This window comes from Zonotrichia leucophrys, chromosome 9 (assembly GCF_028769735.1).
Source record: "Zonotrichia leucophrys gambelii isolate GWCS_2022_RI chromosome 9, RI_Zleu_2.0, whole genome shotgun sequence".
Classification (NCBI taxonomy): Eukaryota; Metazoa; Chordata; class Aves; order Passeriformes; family Passerellidae; genus Zonotrichia; species Zonotrichia leucophrys.
Genome location: NC_088179.1, coordinates 9,340,089 through 9,361,421, shown reverse-complemented (window position 1 = coordinate 9,361,421; position 21,333 = coordinate 9,340,089). Strand labels below are relative to the sequence as shown.

The window sequence follows — 21,333 nt, the reverse complement described above, 5'->3', positions numbered from 1 at the left end:
GTCTTCTGCAAGTCCCTGTGTAAAGCCAGTGAATGAGGGAACCCTGCAAACTTGCCACAGTGCAGTGTTGGGGGAAGCCACTTTTGCAGAGGTGAATGCAGGACCAGGAGCCACTATTTATGTTTTCATGGCTGAGAAACACAAGAGACTTTCTGAGTTTAAACAGGGAAATAGCCTGCAAAGACAGGTGAGCTATCAATAGCCCTAATTAAAACTCTTCAATTCAGACTGCTTCAGTATTCAAATTTCAGAAACAGAGAAGGGCTCTTGCTTCTCACTTCAATTCTATTTCAAGAGAAAAGACTCTTTTCCTTTCCAAATACAACAAAAGATAGTAAATTTTATTTGTTCCTACCTTTTGTATGAATAAAGGAGGGCTATAATTTCTAAATGAAAATAATATATCACTATGTTGCCTTTGTACTCCTCTTTTATGTTCCAAGTTCTTTCCTTTACTCTTGAATTGGCTATGAGCAAAGGGAGTGAGGAGAGCTACAAATATAATCTTGAGACCTCTGTATACAAAAGTATGAATCATGAGTGGTTCCTGGCTTATTTGCCTGTCTAAAAGCATCTGATGCCAGCCACCTATGCAGAGCAGCCTGCTGGGCCCCACACAACTATTCCTGAAAGCTGCAGCTCTGAGGTCCTTCAGCTTCTCTATGATCCCCATCCTTAATACTCAAATGTTTCAAACTGCACTTGGTGTTTTCCTTTGTTCGAGAGACCTAAATCAAGCCTCTTGCTGCTACTTCCAATATTTTTAATTTCCAAGCCACAGTATAGGTAAATATGCAACACAGACTCATATTTAACATTGTACATGTGAAAAACTTGTTCTGAACAGTCACAAAGTACATCTAAACCCAGGTCACTTTAGTCCAAGAGGTTCTCACTTCTGCTGTACATTGTGGTCCATATTGTGAGACAGGAGTAAAAAAAATCAGGGTCTGACTGCACATCATTAATGTTGTCTTTGTGGGCATAAGAAAAGGAAAACCACTGATTTCACATAAGAACTCAATTAAGCATTGAGCCAGCTTGTGTCATGTTATTAAATGTCTTCCACATCTGTCAAATCCAAAGCACTGTACTGCTCCAACTAGGTATAAAGTTCTGCAACCAAACATGGATCCCACTGAAATCAAGTGATAAGACTGCCACTAGACTGCAGCAAGCCAGGGCCTTGCTCTAGAGAGATTGTTAGGACTGCAGTTTTTTTGTTTTCCTAGGAGAATAAACTTTATGCAATCTTGTTTTGTGTATAAAGCATATCAGTCTACCCCAGTAACTTTGTACCTACTGGAAAATTTCAAGACACAGTCCAAAGACATCAAGTTTCTATGAATTCAATAAGAATAAGAAAATGGGTGGCAGAGAAAGACCCTCTCAGTGCTCAGGACAGGCCATGTGACAAAACAGCTCACAAATCTTTCCATCTCAGATAATTCACACAGAAGGCAAATATAGAACACCAGACTTTAGTCCTGCAACCCCTGGAGCAGCTCAATTTTGTTGCTTTTTTGAGAGTCTAAGCTCAAGATTCAGGTAATTCCAGGTTGGAGTTCTTTTTGTGTGGTTTTTATTTCATCAGAAGATAGAGCATGCCAGTGGTTGCACAAGTGAGCAGAGGTAACAAGAGTAAGCAGTGATCAAATACCATTCCTTCTATGACACCATCAGACTCTCAAATATCCTACCTGCAGAAAAAAGAGGAAAGTGATTTGAAAGAACACCTTGATGAGAAGGGTACTGCAAAAGCTGAATGACCCTGCCTTTATCTCCTCTCTGATTCTTGTGTAGTCACAATCCATTACATTAAATCATTCTCATATTTGCATCTCGGGGATTTTCCATGATAAGTCAAGAAGAATTTCCTTCTTAAATACTGTCTTATGGATATTTTTTAGATAAACACAGTAGCCAGCTTCAGCTGTATTCCAGTGATAAAGACATATTCCTAGGGGAAGACTTGCCAGATTATAGCCATGACTGTAGGTTTTCTGCAGTTTTCTTTTAGGCTGAGATAACTATGGGGCTTCTTTTTGTCTCCTTGGGCCAAACTCACCATGGTTAAAAATCCCATGTAACTTAGGAATTCAGTGCCCAGGAAAATTTAAATCTATTATTTTTTTGATAGACTAGAATTGTGTAAGACCCAGATGAATTATGACTACCCTAAAGCAGAAAGGTCTGTGACTTTTACTTTATTTTCTGCTGTGCATCACTCACACTCGAAGAGTCCATAATCTGTGTTCATGCAAACGACCTCTTCTGGGCTATACTTGTGATTTCATTAGAAAAAGAGTATTCTAAAAGTGTTCATTTAAATTCATAGATACTAATAAATCACTAAAAAGCCTATTTTACACTCAAAAATTATGCCACACACATTTTCCTGAATAAAGGAGATGGTATTTTTCAGACAAGTGGATAATTTATTTTGGATTGTACATGTGATAGGAGTGTTTTCAGAGTAATTTCTTTATGTCAGAATTGGTGGGTTTTTTTCAGGCTATACTATAGTTCTAGGACACTTGCATATTGAGAATGAATCTTTGTTAGTGTGCCTAATCCAATAAATATAAGAAATATTTCTGAATGAGTGAGCCCAGATAAAACAATTAAATTCTTCAGTAACATTAAAAAATTCTGATTGTTTTGTACTATGACACAGTTTCTTGAAGATACTTTCTCATGTTGACAACTTCCACTGACTTCAGGTGAATTTATATGTAAATCAACATACATGCACATATGTATTTGAGTGTGCACACCTACACATATACAGCTTTGAAGTCTTTACTGCATTACAGTCTGAACATTTTTGTTTTATCTCCAGTTGCTTCGAGATGTCTTTCCTCTTTAAGGATTCACTTTTAAATCTAAAGGCAGTTTTCCCTTATTTATTTCTTCTACGATCCAGTGCTCTACTTCTGACAAACATTAAGCAGTTGCTAGTCTCAACAAGAGTTATATCCTTAATATCTATAAAGGTGTCTTCTATTATTGTGAAGCAAGCAGTTTTCTTACTGGATTGTATAAAGTAATCCAGTATTTGAGAACAATATTACTTTCAAAAATGGAACAGCTACTTCCTGCCAGATGCCAGAAAAAGCAAGAAAAAAGGATATAGAAAATATATTATGAGCAGAGTTTGTCATTAAAGACTTGAAGCTAGATTTTAATCTTACTCTGGGAAGAAAAATTGTGATTACAGCATATATATATATAGTAATTTAAGCCATGTAATTCTAATAATCTTAAGTGAGAAGTTGCTGATATCACAACATGATCAACCAGGGTTATTAGGGAAAGCATTTTAACTTGTTACAGAACTACCAACAGAGCATCACTGTTTCTCAGCCTTCCAGAGACAATTTATATTGATTGCAACTGCCAGTCCTAAACACTCTCCATGTTCACTGTGAGGAAGGATAACAGTGAAACAGAAAAGAGCTGGGTCATATGACAGATGTAACAAGACACAAGATTCCCACAGGAAGGATTTTCAACCTTGTAGCTGAAATATTTAAACAGCACTGCAATAGCTGATCAAGGAGGCTTGCAGTGCCTATGGGTTCAGAGAGGATACTCAGGGTCCCTTATCATAATACACCAACAAGGATTCACAAGTACACTGTAGCCAACTTGGAGTTTAAATGAATTCCAGATCTTAAAGTATTACAACAACCAAGATTCTTACGTTATTTAACTTTTTTCCCTTATACCCTGATAGTTCTTCATGCCTACTTGCTATGAACAATGTGATTATATACTTTTTAAATTATAGTAAGTAGTTATAAACCACATAAGCATAGAGTACAATTATTATAAAATACTTGGCTTTGTGTGTATATAGAGTTTTGTATCATATAGAAATTATTGATTGTTGTAAGAAAGCATAAGAAAATGTTCAGCTCTCTTGAACAATGTCTTGGCACCCAAATTTCCAGGTGGATGGTCCAAGCATAGCAAGACAGCTTGGTCAGTTGCTTCCAAACCCTGTCCTCAGCAAAAGGATCTAACAGTCAAGGGCTCCAACCTAAGCTTATAAAAAATACAAAATACAACTTCACTTTTTTTCTACTGGGAAAAAAAATAATCTACAGGGAAATTATTGCAGGAACCATGACATAGATGATGCGACCATGTAGATCCCACACAACATTGGAAGATTAAAGTTTCAAAGAACTGGGAGTCTTCAATGTCTGACTTTTATCATGTTTCTTAACACAATACAGAGCTGAAAAAGCTCTTCCTTTCTAAAGGCTGGGGCTGTTAGGTTAAAGATTTCAGCAGGGCCAGAGTTCCACACCACCTCTTACTCTAAAATAAACATGCAGCCTCAACCACAGGCAAGAGCAGTTGCAGTGATTTCTGTGATGTTGTGTCATGCTGTATGTCAGAGGCTACTCTAGATGGCCAGAGTGGACCCTTGTGGCCTTATGCAACAATCAGGATTCATATGCCAAAAACATCATCTGAACAAGACAAGACCTTTGCAAAATCAAATCTCATGGATTTATGCACATACCGAAATGCTCTGCAAAGTCCAGCTATTCTGCATTCTGATTTTAATATCAGATTGCTGTTGTCTGGAGTGCTTAGTAATTGTGGTTGCTTGCTTCGTTACAAGAGTACGTGACAGCAATCAGGAACGCCATTTGAAGAATTCACTGTGCCCATTAGAAAAACCAGTGTCATTAAAAACTTTGCACAAGGTTTTAGTGGAGCACCCCAGGGCTGCAGATTGGGAAGAGCAGCTCTCCTTAAAAAAAGCTTACTCCTTTTTTTTTTTAATTCTCTTGCCTGGTTTAATATTACCACAGACCAGGCCCTGCCCCAGGGGAGCATAACGAGCTGACAGGAGCTGTGGCACAAAACAAAGCTGGATTTTGCTCCACCACCCAAGACAAAGTGACACTGTGGTTGCACAGCCCTGGGCTACCTCTGTGGAACTGTGGTGTTGGAGATGCTTGTGTAGGAAAAAGGCTTATTCTAGAAATCAGCTCAAGATGGGCTCTGAACAGTTCATATTCATTGACCAAGAACAATTTTTTCCCTTTGTCACTCAGCCATGAAGTAGGACTTTGCAGGAAGGAGGTGACAGTATATTTCTGTAACTGCTCCAGTACCTCCCCCTGTCCCACGCTCAGAGGCCAGGTATCAATGTGGTCTTAGCTCTGCCCTGCTTCTTGCATGAACCATAGGACTTGTCTGGTGTAACTACAGCTCCTTGCCCACAACTGGAGCTCTCTATCCTTGGCAGGATCAAGAGCTCTGTTCTCACATGTATAAATATGTGATGTATGACTATATGTTAAAGACTCAAAGGTAAAGTTGGCTCTAGAACTGCATTGCACACCATTAACTGCTTGTGAACACAGAAGGTTCTAATCTCCCCTCAATGATTTCACATGTAATTTTTGCATCATGTGCACAGGGACAACTTGGCAATGTATAAATTGTGGTTGCAAGATGCCTTTTTACTTTATTCACTTGAGTGTTTTTTTTTTTTAATTAGTTTTCAGACTTTTGCCATGGAAGCATTTTACATGGAAACACGACCATAATTCTGGGGCTTTGAATTTGCATTACTCCAATTAAAAATATGAAAACCAAAACCCCAACAAAACAATGAAGAAAAAACCTCTTGCTTTGGGCTTCAATCATGGTAGGTCTAGGCTATCTTCACTGAAGAACACTAAACCAAGTTCTGTTTTTCCTGTTGAGGCACATGGGATTTGTTCTTGCACAACTAATAGTGATTAACTGGCTAATAGTGATTAACTGGTTGGCTTGCACAAGTGGGCACAAAATCTTTTGCATCACTCCAGACTATATTTTTGTTTTACTGGCACATAGCAGAATAGGTAAAATGAATTTGTAAATTCTAAATAGAATAAGTTATTTTACTTATGAAATTCTACTTCCACTCATGTTTGGGGTGTGCCCCCAGAAAATTTGAGGGATTTTAGTATAAAATGAGCCTTCAATCAGGCAACTGTTTGTAAGTGAAAGAGCCAAATATCATCCAGGAAAACCAAAATATGTGAAGAGTGCAATTCAGACTGAAATAAAATCTTTCACTTGTCATCAGAAGAGAAAAAACTAAACAGTGCTAAATACAGCTACTATAAAGAAGGTTAACATTTTACCAGAGTATATTTTCTGCTCAGGTACTCTAGGGCAGCTTGTTCACTCTCTTAGCCTTGTACTATTTCCTGTGGGGGCTGCCCTGAGAGCTTGTAACATTCAAGAGCAGACCTAGCAGACAGTTTTCATATGCCAAGTGCTACTTTCAAAGCAATCATTGCTGCTTTTAACTTGTAACTGCTGTCTACAAAGAGCTAGAGACTTCATTTGGAAAAGCAGGGGAGTAATATTATGGATATATAAACAATGAATGAGTATCTTACACCTCTGTGCATGTAAGAAATTTCTGTTTGAAAGCCAGTGTTCACCTTCAGCATGGCCATTCATCTTTCTATACTTTTCCTGATTAATTGGTTCTACTAAACCTTAGAAATTAGACCTTCAGTTTAAGAAATAAAATATTATTCAGCTCAAAATATTTATTACATAGAGTATATATTAAGCACTGATTTATAAGTCTCAAGAAGACAATGCTCCAAAATATTTTCCCAAAAATAGAATCGCTTTAGAAGTTATAACTTTGCTGACAGAGGTTAATTTTTCTATTTAAAGGGAGTGTTTTCATCTTAGCATCAAAATTCACTTCAATCTTGCCTGATTTACAAGCAGCTGCTGACTGAGATTTATAAGTAAGCATGGGCTGAAACTGGAACTAATTTTTAAACCTAGATTGCTTGATAGTTAAACAGCTGTAACATGGCCCAAACAAAATGGACTATGTAACTGAAAATTTTGGTGCTGATGAGCTATAAGGTTGGGGTTTTCCAAAATACCTTTTCAAGTTATTTGTAAAACATGTTTGATAAAAAAAACCCAGAGTGTATTTGTTGTAATGTAGTTATTTAAAAATCCTCATAGTAAGGACCTCTTTGGTTTTCTCAGCCTCTCAGACAGGAATTTTCACTTAACACTTTCTTGAACTTTTACAGCTTACATAAAACACCAAAAGAGGAAAATGAACAATTGTCTCAGCTGCACAAGTATAAAGCAAGAGTAGGGATGCTGACTGCAGTACATGAAGATAGGCATTTTCAAGTACATTAGAGGAAATGTTATGCCTCATAAGCTTAGACTTTACCTTTGAATTCATTAAGGGACCAAGTATGGCTCATAGAGGCTTAAGTGGTCAAAAAAGAGGCAGGGGGAGACTGTCAGAAGGGAAGTGTCTTATTCCTGCAAAGAGCATGCTTTCCCTTGGGACCCTGAGAAGGGGCAGCCAGGAAAATGCTTTCTCTACACTATCATAGGAGAGATTACTTTAATCCTTTAGAGTTGGAGAATGGAAGGGGAAGAGAAGGGCTCTGTGTGCCTTCTCTCCAGTTGAATGCTGAATAATAGACCTCAGCTGAGATTAAAAAAAGTTTGAGTCAGCTTTATTGAAAATCATTTAGTTCCCAAGTACCAAGTACATCACCTTTACAAGGCAGGCTTCAGCTGGCATCTTATATGTTGAAGGCATCATACTGTCTTTTAACTATTAAAGCTAATCACATCTTTTAATGAATCCTTCCATTATTTTAATCTCTTCTAGGGAGATCTTTTAATGTGCTTGTTTAGGGACTCATTTTTATGTACTTTGTATTTATAGCTCCTGTTCCGGAATACTCCAGACCTGTGAAGTGAGCAGCATCACTACTACCAGTCAACAAGAGCTACTGCAAACATTCCTCAATAACATTTGCAAAGCTGCACAGATAAGAGAGTAAATCTAGTCCTGGTTACTAGGCTAAGTATCTTGCTGAAGGACCTCGTCCACTACCACGAACCTGGTCCACTGAGGCTGCAGAAAAACCCAGGTTACAGACAGCATCAGTTTCCATTTAGAGATGGACAATCAAAGTTAACACAAGGAAACTGGTGTTTTTCAGCTTTTCTGAAAGGATGAATCCGCCATGTCTGTGTTTCTTAAGCAAGTTGGGATTACTTCTCAAGAACAGCTGTATGCATGTCACAGCTCTGCTCTTCAATAAGCATTCTTGTTCTTAACCTAAAATCACTTGCAGCCATTTTGATGGCCAAATTCAAGTAGATCAACTTACATCCTTAAAGCAACATACAAAAAGTCTCCTGGCTCATAAACATTCCTTCCAACAGGATTGCATTAGCAGGAAAATACAGAGTAGCTATAGATATTTTTATTTGCTGAATCAGATTTAATGAAACCTAACCAAGAGTCCACTCTATCATGGACATTGACTAGGCATTCAGTACTATGAGTGTTGTGTTTTTTACAGTGCACAGATCATCCTGTGAGGAGAGAATTCAGCTTGGGTAGAGGCATATCCCAAACCCAGAGCTGGGTTCTTTCATAAGTATCATTCCATGCTCTGCTCAAACTTTCTCATAAGGAGAGCAGCACATGCCAGGGCACTGTCCTGGCTCAGTCCTTTGGCAAAGCTGCTTGCTGCATCACACCTTGCTAGTGCTCAGGGGACTGTGTGCCACCAGCCTCTGACCTGCTGCCAAGTGCCTGTGGCTCAGAAAAGAGAGCAACAAGGAAAGGAAGGGTGGTTTTGGGCCACAAATGCCAGCAATTGGTGTCTGCACCCAGCCCTGCAGCACTGCTGTGCAGCCTGGCAGCAAAGAGCCATCACCCACTCGCAAATGCAACTATTTTCCCTCGAGTTCAATTGCATTGACTACAGCTTTGTTAGGGAGGTATCTTCCCCTGCCTAAAGCCATAGCTCAAATAAAGTTTTTCCCATTGCAAAATCTGGGATTAAAAGCAGATACTGCTATGTTTTCACCTTCACAAATCAAGATGATTAGTCATTAGATTAGTCATTTCTTGTTTCACTACCAAATAAGATAAGATAGTTACAAAAAAAAATTAACATGGGTAAGACTTTGATTACTTGCCAATTAAATTAACTGCTTAAGCTGTGTGCAGAAACCATGGAAAACTGACAGTGGGTAATACAATGCAGATGTATATGCTGGCAGACAAATTAAAGAAATTAGACCTTGATAAAGGTGATAACTTTCTAATTTCAGTCTTCATGGAGGTAAGAAACAAACAAAACTCCATCTGCTGAAAATTCACTTCCAAGGAGCAAAATCACAAATTCCAAGCGATCACAGGGGAAATATTATTTTGCCACTGGACATTTAACACTTAAAATGCCATGATCATTTTAGCAATCCTTTTTACAGTGCTTTGACACAACATCTGAGTTTGCCGGTTAAACTTCAACATTAGCAAACTTATGCCATGAAAGAAATAAAGCAGAGCTATCTCTTAGCAAGCCAAAGGAAGAGTTACTTAAGGGTGAAGTTGAACATGTTGAATAGGAAACTGCTAAAAAATCCAAGGAAAAGAAACTGTTCCTAACACTAACAAAAAATCTATCATATAATTTTTTAGTTCTATATGCAAGAAACCATAATTACACGTGCTGTCAAAGCATGACAACTCATATTCAGGAGATTAATAGAAACAATCATTCCTATACAAATAGAGTCATCACTAGACTCCATGTTCCTTGCTTCTAGTTGCCACCCTGAACACCAAGGCCTGCTGATGCACTGCTTGTGTCTTTGTCTGCACAGGGTATTGGTTCTCAGACAGACAATGTTCTCCTGTGTGGCTTGGGTAAGAGGCGTTTTTAAAGTGCTCCCCCTCACCTTAAACAAGAGTTAGTGTGCCAAAGCTGTAGCAAAGCCCATAGCTGAAGAGAGAGGGGGGCAACAAAAGTTAGGTAAGAAAGATGGAAGTCCTCAAGATTCTTAGTTATGTTGCATAACACAGAAGGGTAGATGCCTTTTTGCTGAATTAGTGAGGCAAGATTTAATGTTTAAGTAACATGAATGATATGACACCAACCTGTTTTTCCTCACCTGTTACCTAAATCCATACTACAGCCAAAACAAGTAGTAGGACATCAGTTTTCAGGAATGTTCCAAAAAGGACCCAGAAATATTTAGAACAGGAGATTTAATCTTTGTTACACATCCAAGTGGTTGAAACAACAATAAGGAACAAAATTAGTTAACATACTAATGTCATGTGTACGAGTTGAGGGTGTTTTTAAAAAGGGTTATTACACTGCTCAAGTCTAAGAGTCACTGAAAAAGGGACAGATCAAGGCCTCATCTAATGGTATTCTTGAAACTGCAAGAAGCATTAAGGGCGCTAAAAGAAAAACTGCTAGAGGATCTACGCAAAATCATCTCAAAAACTGAAATATTAAAGAGTAAGGAAAGCTACTCTACATAATAAAAGTGGAGGTATCAAACTGACTGAGAAATGTATAGAATTTCATTATATCATATAAGCAAGAAAGCAGTAAGAAAAATTCAACGTAGGATTGTATATGCAAGGAAAATAACCCTAATTCATTGTTGCTTAATTAGATATAACATGAAAATTACATTGGATTCTATATAAATAGTTATGTGGAAAGTGCATCTTGATGCTCAGCAGCACTCATGAAGGCAGAAAGATGTGAAAGCACAATGAGAAGTGTAATGAACCTAAACAGAAAATGCCATTGCATTGCTCTGTTAATCTATGTCCCCTTCATTAAGGAATAGAGAGAACAACCAAAACATAACTGATCAAAACACTGATTTTCACAAGGGTTTTGAATGCAAGGAATCCAATCAAGAGTAACACTCTCTGATTTTGTCCTGAAGTACTGACTGTTACATCCTCCACCAAAGTGACTGAAAGTATATGATTTATGTAGCTTCATTGATTAACAAAAATAGGCTTTCTCAATATTTTTCACTTCTGGGCTCTTCATTTTTTAATGTTCTCAGAATAATTGACCTCTCCTGCAATCATTGTCAGCTGACCAATCTTTTTCATCTTACCCTCAAGTTCTATAACAATTTGTAAGAATGCTACTGTTTTTTATAGGTTTTGCTGCTAAGCAACAAATGCCTTCTATTATAGTAAGTCACCTGTACAAGCAATTTACATATCAGACTTTTGCTTTCCATTTCCAGTTTCTTCTCAATTGCTTCCTCTCCTGTGGGCCTATTCTCACAGTGTACTTTATGAGCTGGAGGCCTGATATTTGAACCAGCTACACTGATGTAGATGAATTGGAACATGACATCACCCTCCTTCTCAAAGTGTTTAATGGTATTTAATTTTTCCCCTGTGTTCAAATTTCCTTTAAAAACAGACTCAAAAAATGAATGCAAGAATTAAGGTTTTTTCTTTAAGTGTATTGTCTTTAAAATCATTTTCAATCTGTTTTACAGAATATGTTTGCCAGCTGTTCTTTTATTGTTTTCATGCCTCTCTACATCCAACTTTCTAGTTAAATACTTACAGTTTGGCCCAAATTCTGCTCCCTAATGTGCACGATCGGAAGTCACAAGCATATCCAAGAGCTGGAATTGGCTCTAGCTATTCACCCACAGCCTGTCATATTTTCAGTATTTTTTTACTATAACTGTTTCATTTTTCTTAAATGATCTAAGCCATTTTACTGAGGCTTAGATTTTAACAGACAAGTGTGTATAACTAACAGCACCTTCACTGAATTTTAAATTACCCAGATATTGTGTTTTAAAACTTAGTATGAAGCAGGTTATTTTAACACACTACTCCTGACAGTTGAACAGAATCCAGTTCTACTCACAAATTGGTGCAATCTTAAATATCACTTCAATTAGGAAGCCAGATCACGAGTTATAGATTAAATTGGTTAGAAACCTTATCTGATACAATACTTATCTGACAAGTATTATAGCATATAGATGGTATTATTAAATTCCCCCCCTCTCACAGCTTTGTAATATATTTCCAGGCATTTCTAGCACCTCTATATAAACAAAAGATGGAAATCTTTTAGGCAAGCATGGAGTTAGCTTGCCTTTATATAACATAAGCTGCTACTTAATGAAATGCAGAATTTTGCATCTTAATAGGAAAGTATTTTTACTTTAACATGAGGCAACTTTGCCATTGTTTTACCATTTACTTTAGAAGCTGACAATAATTAATTCAGAAAACAGAGTATTTTGTTTTAAGTTTTCACACACTAAACCAGAGGTTAAGGGAGAAGATAGTCCTAAAGAAACATTTCTTAGTTCAAATGATTTATATATGCAATTAAAAACTAACAGTAGGCTTTCAGCAAAGCCTACCATGTTCTACCAGCACCAAGGTAGTTTGCTTAGGCTTTGTTCCACACCTAGTTATAGCAAGCACCTGCTGCTTCAGAGCAAGGTTGAATCTCAGAGCCTGTAAGTTCAGGCTCTTGCAGTAAGTTTTAGACATGAAGTGGCTGTAAGGACTTGAGAATGAGTCAGTCACAGTGAGTTACTGCTGCTGTCACAACCATCCATCACTGTGTCTAAAGATTCCCATAGTTGGCTGTGAAACTTTTAGATACCTTGTAACATGAATGCTATTGCAGCTGTACTCAGTTATATCAACAGATGTTTTAGCAGAGACAGGATGCTGAAAGAAAATATCCCAGCTGGCTTAACTTCAACATGCAGAAAAATACTTGGACTCCTTAGAAATAGTTAGATGATAACATGACATTTGACACGTCCACAATGGACGTTACAATGTAACAGAAGGGAATGGGTTGATTTGACATTATTTCTTTCAGATAACAGGTGCTGTGGGCAGAGGAGAAGCAGTAGATGTCATGCCCTGACTTTAGTAAGGATTTTGAAATGGTTTGAAAATCATATCCAGAGAGCAGCTGTCAGCTGCTCTCTGTCAGGAGAGAAGGGTCTCAAAGAAGAGTTCTGCACTAGATCTGATACCACTCACTATGGATGTTCGGTGGTCAAAGTTAACTTGAATTCTAGAAAAGAAAAAAAAAAGTAAACCCACAGATACAAGTCAGTAGGTAAAGAGTATTTTTCTTCCAAAAAAAAAAATTAACAATATAGGATTGTGCATGTAGCTTATCCATAAAGCAGGATCAGGGAATTGCAGCGAACTGCAAGCACAAATTCCATAAAATAGTCACTTTGCTCTATTGATCTTTTATGTGGCACAGGGTAAGGGTTACCTCCTCTGTGGCCACCAGATTATAAGAATGATCAGCTGGAATGGGGGAAAGAAATGGTTCTTGGTTTTCAGACAATATTTACATCCCATCCCAAAGAGTCAAAAGTTTACCCCTTCACCTTTTCAGAATTTTCAATGACTATTTTTTTCAGTTCATAGTGTATACCTGTTCAACTCTCAATTAATCTAAAGAACTAACTGTGTTATTATAATTATATTTTTAAAGTGACAACTGTTTAAAGCGACAGGTCAAAGTTTTATCTAATTCTCACCAAATTTCTACATAATAATAAAACCCCCTATCCTGCTGCCTCATTCTCCTTCTGCAGAGATAAAACCAACATGCTGCCCTTGGCTTCAGTGACTGCAAGGCTGTGTTTCTGGAAATTGTTTCTTAAACAAGATTGCCTCTTTTCACTTCAATCCTCATTTTGTCAGATGCTAAAATAAACCATGAATTAGGTATTTTAAGATGCTAAGCAAACTCATGAATTTAGATATTTTTCTTTAAAGTGGGCACCGATCCCCATTATAACAGAATGATGACAGTAACAAAAGGTAATATAATTATCTGCTTGACAGCCATGTGGGAAGGGGAAAATCTAACTGTTCCTCTCTCCCCATCTCTCCAGAAAGCAGGTAAGGAAGTGACTGTGAACACACTTGTGGCACCAATAGGATCATATACCCACTAAGCACAATTTCCTCTTTAATAACTAAACATCATAAATAACTAATGATGATATTTTTTTTTCTTTAATAATGCCTTGCACCTTCATTCACTCTAACACTGCAAACCTGCCCTGTATGGCTGCACTGGATGTTGTAGAAACTCACTACAAGGAGTCATTTGTCCTCCAAATGTGTAAAGCAACAATCAGCATTATTAAACACACTTGGGATAGAATATCGTCTGAGAACTATTGCACATTACACACAGATTTTTTTCCATCTATAAGAATGAGTTTAATAAAAAAGTTATTAGAAAAAAAAAAGCTGAATAATTGCTTGGTCTAGAAAGAGCACACTTATTCCAAATGTTCTATTTACATCCTGTTTACCTCAAATTCCACAGCAATGCTTTGTTTGCCTCAGTCTGGTTTGTGTTTCTGAGCACTTGCCACTATGTGCAGGTAACTATTTTGGTTACATGAAATAATACCAAACCCACATTAGACAGCTTTTCAAACACAATTTCAATCCTTTGAGTTGTTAAAATTTTTGCAATACTTTACCAGGATTTAAAAAGGAAGTAGGAAAGAAACTGCACTATTAAAGATGTTGTCAATGAAAACTTTAAGGGTGCCATGAGAGTATCTTAAGAGCACACAGCCACCTGGACATTCTTCTGACTTACTGATAATTTCCTTCCTAGGACAAAGGAGCTCATCCACAGTAAAATTATTTTTCCAACTGTCCCTATAGGCAATTTTAGCAAGTCAAACTACACCTTAGAATGCTGCCACAAGCCATGACTTGTAGCCTAGTGTAGGGTTTAGTAAAAGAGCTAATTAGGAAATCTGTCTTTTGCAACTCTGGTTTCCATTCTCAAAAGGCCACTTTCCATCATGGAATAAATGAGCCAACTGCAGCCCAGTCCAGGAATATTCTATGCTTTTCAATAAAAATGCCCTGGCCAACATTCTAACACTGCTGCAGGAATTGATCCCCGTTCCTAAGCATTTCAAGAACATTTGAACACCATCTATCAATGCAGTTATTGCTTCTAAATTAGTTACAGAAGCTCCCACAATGGTTCGTAAAGGAAGTGAAAGAAAACTGTAGTAGGAATGCACTCAAAATTGGCTTTGAATAGATGTAAATTGTTCTCAGCTTTGAATGATATGAGCTTCAGAATACAGATTATCCTGAGGATTCATTTAGAAGTAAATTTTTACCTTTTTTTATAAAACCAAGTCAAGTAAGAAAGGGAACCATATTAGAGGCTACTTACACCTGCAACAGTCAAGACAAGAGCAGTTCAAACACACCTTTGGGCTCTCACAGCCACAATGTACTGGTCAAAAACTACCACACACAACCACACCTTCCCAGCCATGGTACTGGCGCTGCCCTTCTGGGTTTGTCCAGGATAGGATAAAGCTTTCCCCGCTCAGCAGTGCAAGCTGAGCACAGTGCAGGCATTGGCAGGGACTCATCCAGCCTGTGCAGAGCTCCAGCAGCAAGGAAGTCCCCGAGCCACAAAAAAAGCCCTGCCTCACTCCTAACTTTATTTGTTCCCAGCCATGGCCCAAGGTACCAAGGCCTGTCCCTACCACATGCTGCAGAAGGACTCACAGCCAGCCCTCAGGAATGGGGCAAGCAGGGAGAGCAGCAGTCACAAGTGGGTCTGGCAACCCCATTCCTGCCTCCTTTACTGCCCAGCACTGGGCTCCAACTTGCAGACACCACAGAAAAAAGGGACCAAACCCTGACAGGGTCCAGAGCACTCACTAATATCACCCAGCTAAGAAGGGACAGCTGGCCCCACACCAGCTTTCCAGCAAAGTCAGTTCAAATCTACCTTTACAAAAACATGAACTGAGGCTGTTCTGTATGACCATCCTACAGGTAGCTATCAAATACACAGCTAAGCTAGTCACAAATTAAACCAGAGAATATGACTCCTGCTGGATAGACTACAATAATTTTAGTGAAATACATATGTATTTTCAGTGGAAGTTGACAACAAGGATGTGTTGAATTACTAGGATTTAATGGATTTTCATAAGAATCTAGTCAGTTTTGAAATATGTTCTCAGATGTTACCGTAGAGACAGTTCAACCTTGACGGATCCCAAGATAATAATCTTTTAAGGGCATTATGTACTTAGCTGACACAAATAGCATATTTTAATTACAGTTAATAAGAGTCAGATTTTGTTTTGAATTCCATGATGTCAAACCTGGCATGCTCCTATAAAGAGTCTGTACAAAGAGCACAATAGTTTTTTTTCCTGTAACTCATCTAGACTTTTTTTGCTCATGTCAGTTTGACCTTGAAGAGAACATGGTGTCCTTTGAGGTCCTTTTTTAAGGAAAAAGTCACACTCAGGGCCAACAATTCTTTCCCTAAAGAGACCTCTGTATCTTTAGCTGGTGAAAGCTGCTGGTCTACCACCGAGAGGCAGTACCCCTTGTCCTCTTTGTTTACAAAACTACAGCTACAACCAAGCTCCGATTCCAGAAGTGTTCACCACCAGTACAGGGACCTTTGTGCCAGCATTAAGAGTCTGCTGAGATAGGGTGTTAAATATACAGCAGACCTGTACAAGCTTATATAAGGTCTGATCTCTTACTTATTTAGGCAGGATAAGAAACAAGGCTTCTGCAAGTAACTAGACAATGTGAATAACCCAACTGATTGCAGTAAGCATATTTATATATCAACCATTATTAAAGTGTCTGTGAATTTGGGCTATTACTCCATCAATTGTAACTATGTCAGTTAATTTATTACATTTGCCTGCCTGTAACATCTGGTGTTTTCTACTGATATCACAAGCTGTCCTTCAGATTCCATCAGCCTGTAATAGTTTTGCAGCTAGCTGTAAATATGCCAGCAGCCTTACTAGGATTTCACTAGATAGTTCAGTGGAATTAAGCAAACAAGGCTGATAACAACAGAGATTTTTCTACCATTACTGTTCTAATGGATTGGGATTGACTACAAGGAGGCATTTAGAAAATCCACAACACTAAGTTTTTCCTACTCACAGTGCCAGTCAAGTGCTTATGGACAGCAATTTCTTTGCCTGATCCATAAAGTGTGCTTACAAAACTCACCAAGCTCAATAGGGATGTACACTTAAGATGGATTTATACCTCCAAATAATCCTGCTGGCAGTTACTTTGTCACAAAGTGTAAGGCAAAAAAGTACTGTTAAGAAACACAGTCTGGTCTCCTGCACAACACAGGCCAGTGAACCTCACCCAATAATTTATGCTTCAAGACCATAATTTGCTTTTGAGTTATAGCATCTCTTTTAGAAAGATGTTCATTCATACACTAAATGGAGGTGAAATTATTACATGTCTAGGTAAGCTGTTCCAGTGATGAATAACCCTTACTGATAAGAGACTGCCTTATCTCTGGTCTGAATTTACATAGCTTCACTTCTCACTATTAGATTCCTCTGTCTTTAACAGCTGAATATAAGAGCGCTCTATAATTTCTCCCTACAAAGACACTTGACCACTGTTAAGAAGCATCTTAACCTTTACTTGGAGAAGTTAATGAACCAAGTAGACATCTTTCAATACACAGCATGTCCTTATAGCCTAATTAATTTTGTAGTTCTCTGCATTTACTCTCATTTTTAATGCAACCTTTCTGAAACTTCATACCAAAAGGGGCCATTTAATTTTTACAACACCAAGATTCTTTCTTACTTTTGTATTAAGTGAGCAAACCCTCAGAACCCTGCATCCTCATGAAACCATTAAAAATTACTTATAGAGAAGTTTTATAACAGAGTAATTGAAAACACATAGGCAATATAAGATGCTTATAGAAATCTTAGAACATAATTCCCACTGACGAGATGAAAATATCTGATGCAATATAAATTTAATAGTGGACGTGACTCAGAATTCAGTTTGTTATCAAACAAAAATTTCTTGTAACTACCATTAAGTTAAAAGGAGCAAGACCAACTCCAAGTATTTTTAGAACATCCAATTTTATCTAAACTTCATATTTGGGTGTGTCATTTTTAGCTTAATTCTGCCTTTTAGGCCTGAGAACATTAGAAAAATCCCCTTAAAAACAAAACCATGAACTTTTGTAATTTTTGTAATCCACTCTTACAAAGTCAGTTTTGAGAGGAAAGAAGTTGTTTGCCAGTAAAGTCTGTATTGTTGGAAAATAAATAAATATAAACAAGTAATTAGTTCTACTTGATGCTGTTTAGAAGTGGCATACAGTTAAATAAGCCCTAAAACTTGTGAAAGCTTATGCGTGGGAACAAGCACTCCAAAGAGCACCCACTAACCCATTCCTTTGCTGGAGCCAGGGTTTCTTCTGTTTCTATGTCAAATTGTCTCCCGGGAAACTGAAGAAAGCAGTCCCTTCTCAAGTCCCCACAGATTTGTGTACCCTATTTTTTCTTCTCTCTGGTTCTGTTGGGGAGCTCAGTGATTTCTCTTCAGCTGTTTATACAGTGTGTGCTATACTTGCAGTTATTTATATACACACATATATGTGGATATATTCCAGCTGAGCTGGCTTTTGCTGTTTTAAATGGAGAGGATTGGCTATGCACAAAGTTTTCCTCTGGCCTGTGCATCAGTTCACTGCCTAGGCCAAGGCAGTTATTACACACAGCAACACTGCACGAGGCTCAGGGACCATTGAAAATTAGTTGCATGCATAAATCATTTCATAGAAGTAGGGAGACAAATCAACTCAAATTTTATAAAATATTTATTCTGACTGATTAATAAGTATTTGAGACTTAGCTCTTTTTCACAGTTTGTAACGTAGACTTCAGGATCCAAGGTGAGTGCATTGCATTTGAGAAAAAGACCAAAACAACTAGCACTAGAGTATCACTGAAGACAAAGACATTTTACAGATGTGACACACTTTCTGAATACCTTGGCTATGCAGATTCCAACTACGCACTGAAGAGCTCCACCTTTTTACTGGTTTACAGTCTTCATACAATATTACATGCCAGATGCATGGCCACCCAAGATGGTTACTGCTCCTATTGATAAGGCAATTACTAGAGCAAATGGGGTTAGGGGATTTCTGTTCTAAAACTGAAACAATATGAGATCAAGATCCCGGGCAACTAAGTTCAAGGCTGTCATTAAAAATCTGGATGACTTAATTACTAGCATTTACAGTTAGAAGCTAGGCACTCTGAAGATGGTATGCTTAATGAAACCCATGCCTCAGGCACCAGAGCTGGCAAGGCACTTCTTCATATTTAATGCATTGCATAACTATCACAGGTTTTGGGTTTCTGCTGTGTACAGGGCACAGGGAAAAGACCTGCTCTAGTAGGTGTCTCTGCCTTTCTCAAATACAGTTTCAGCAGTGCTACTGGCAGCCCAGCCCATTAGACATCTAGGTGAGGCTGTGATGGACCAGAACAAAAGAGACCTGACTCTCCTCCCCTATTGAGCAGGCCCTCTCAGCTCTGGGTGTAGAAACATAAGTGTAAAAGTTACCCTGAAGGCTAGCAGAGTACTAGGAACTGTGGTAACAGCTAAATCATTAGCTGTTAGAAATCTCCTTTCCACTTTTTTTCTGCTCTACTGTTAATTTGTCCCCTATAATTTTGAGCTTCATTTAGCATTCACATTTCTCAGTCTCTTATTTATTCATGCGCAAAAATAAATAAAGTAGCCACGTAGTCATACAAACCCCAATGTTTGTATGAGAATTTCCACACATTTTGAAATAAAAAGGCCAAACTCATCAGTACAATTTTGTTCTTGTGACTAGAAGAGCCCTAAACCTGTTAGCAAGAGAAAATTTGTAACTTGATTTCTTCCAAAATTTCTGTGAAATTTCTTTTTCACAAAAAAGCTTGCCTCATTAATATGTACATGGAGAAGCTATACAGAAGCAACTAGAAAGACACAGTATTATGCTAAGCTGGAAAAAATTAAGTCACTTTTAGGACTTTCTACTGCTATAAATAATTAAGGCTTTACCTTAAAGTAATGCTTCCTCCAGATGCAATGGGGAAACCACCAGAAATCTGAGTCATTACTGTGAGTTATAAATCACAGATTAAGTCTTGATGAAAGGAGCCATGGAACAGCCCACACAGCTGAGAGATATTTGATGGTATAAACAGCCATAACATTAGCAATTCCCTTCAACTTGATCAACTGAATAAGAGCACCACTTTTCTGAATTACCATATAATACTTACATGGTCAAATAATGAAGGTTTCATTAGATTCATAGAATTATTTAGGTTGGAAAAAATCTTAGGATCATCAAGTCTAACTGTTAACATAGGACTGCCAAGTCCACCACTAAACCACATCCCAAAGTTCTACAGCTACATGTCTTAAATACCTCCAGGGATAGGGACTGCACCACATCCCTGGGCAGCCTATTCTAGGGCTTAACAACCCTTCCCAAAAGGAAAGTTTTCCTAATACCCAATCTAAACCTCCCCGGTGCAATCTGAGGCCATTTCCTGTTGCTCTACCACTTGTTAAGGAGGAGAACAGACCAAACTCCATCTCACCTCTCTGGTAGCTGTAGACAGCTCCATGGTTCTCTTCCATCCTCTATTTCTCCAGATCCCTCAGCTGCTCCTCATCATGCTCTAGACCCTTCCCCTGCTCTCTCACTTTTCTTTGGACATTCTCCCTCAAACACAGATATGCTGCCCTCAGCTAACCTGTAGCAAGTCTGGTTCTATTTGAGACTTAAAATTTCAGAGCTTATTTCTATTAATAATAAATAATTTGAAGGTTTCAGAGATTCTCTTATTTTTGAAAGACTATCAGAATGACCTTAGAGTAAGCTTGTTTTTCAACACTATTTTTTAAACTTTTTTCCTTTTAAAGAACAATATTTTTTTAAACCTGTAATGTATGTTGTTAAATGGACACACCGCAACTGAGAACTCATAGCTTTAAAATCCTTTGTGTTCTGAACTAAGTAGGGAGGGATCCAAAGCAAAATAAGCCAGAAACACAAGAAATATACAAAAAACCCCAACTCTCTGTCCTTCTGACAAGTACAGACAGTACTGATAAAATTTGTTTCCCTAGGAGACCTCCTTGTCACTGATACTCCAAGCAAAAGACATTAAGATGCTTACTTACATACACCCCTCAATGAATACTAAATCCAAAGTATAGACACACGTAATACTGGCTTTTAGATAGGAAGACACCTTGAAAGGTCTCTGACTTACCTTTACTCACAGCTTTCCAGGTACTTTAAGACATGTCCCCTTTGTTCTGGAAAGAGTTACTTGGTTCTCAGTCCACAACTGCTGCCCTCTCTAAAAGCAGAAAGAAAGATGCCTTAGTAATGGAGATTTTTAGCTTACCACATTTAAGAGAAACACACCTGTGATATTCTTCTAAGCTACACCACCAAACTTTCCCAGCCCTCCTCACCTCCAAGACACCCATGTTGGCTGCACTCTCGCTCCAAGCCAAAAGCAACCCCAGGCACTCCCTGAGCTCCTTTTGTGCAGTACCCG

General features: G+C 38.1%; 2 long non-coding RNA genes across 2 annotated transcripts in view; one reads left to right on the top strand and one right to left on the bottom strand.

Moving 5' to 3' along the window:
• Positions 1 to 8,222, top strand: part of LOC135451911 (uncharacterized) — a 17,525-nt gene extending 9,303 nt beyond the window's left edge. The window contains exon 2 of the long non-coding RNA XR_010441478.1: positions 7,748 to 8,222. This is a non-coding gene — a long non-coding RNA (uncharacterized LOC135451911). The remainder of the gene's footprint in view (positions 1 to 7,747) is intronic.
• LOC135451909 (uncharacterized) lies at positions 449 to 21,333 on the bottom strand. The gene is made up of 3 exons (XR_010441471.1): positions 21,248 to 21,333; positions 21,040 to 21,129; positions 449 to 1,700 (listed from the first exon to the last, which is right to left on the bottom strand). It is a non-coding gene; the product is annotated as an uncharacterized LOC135451909 (long non-coding RNA).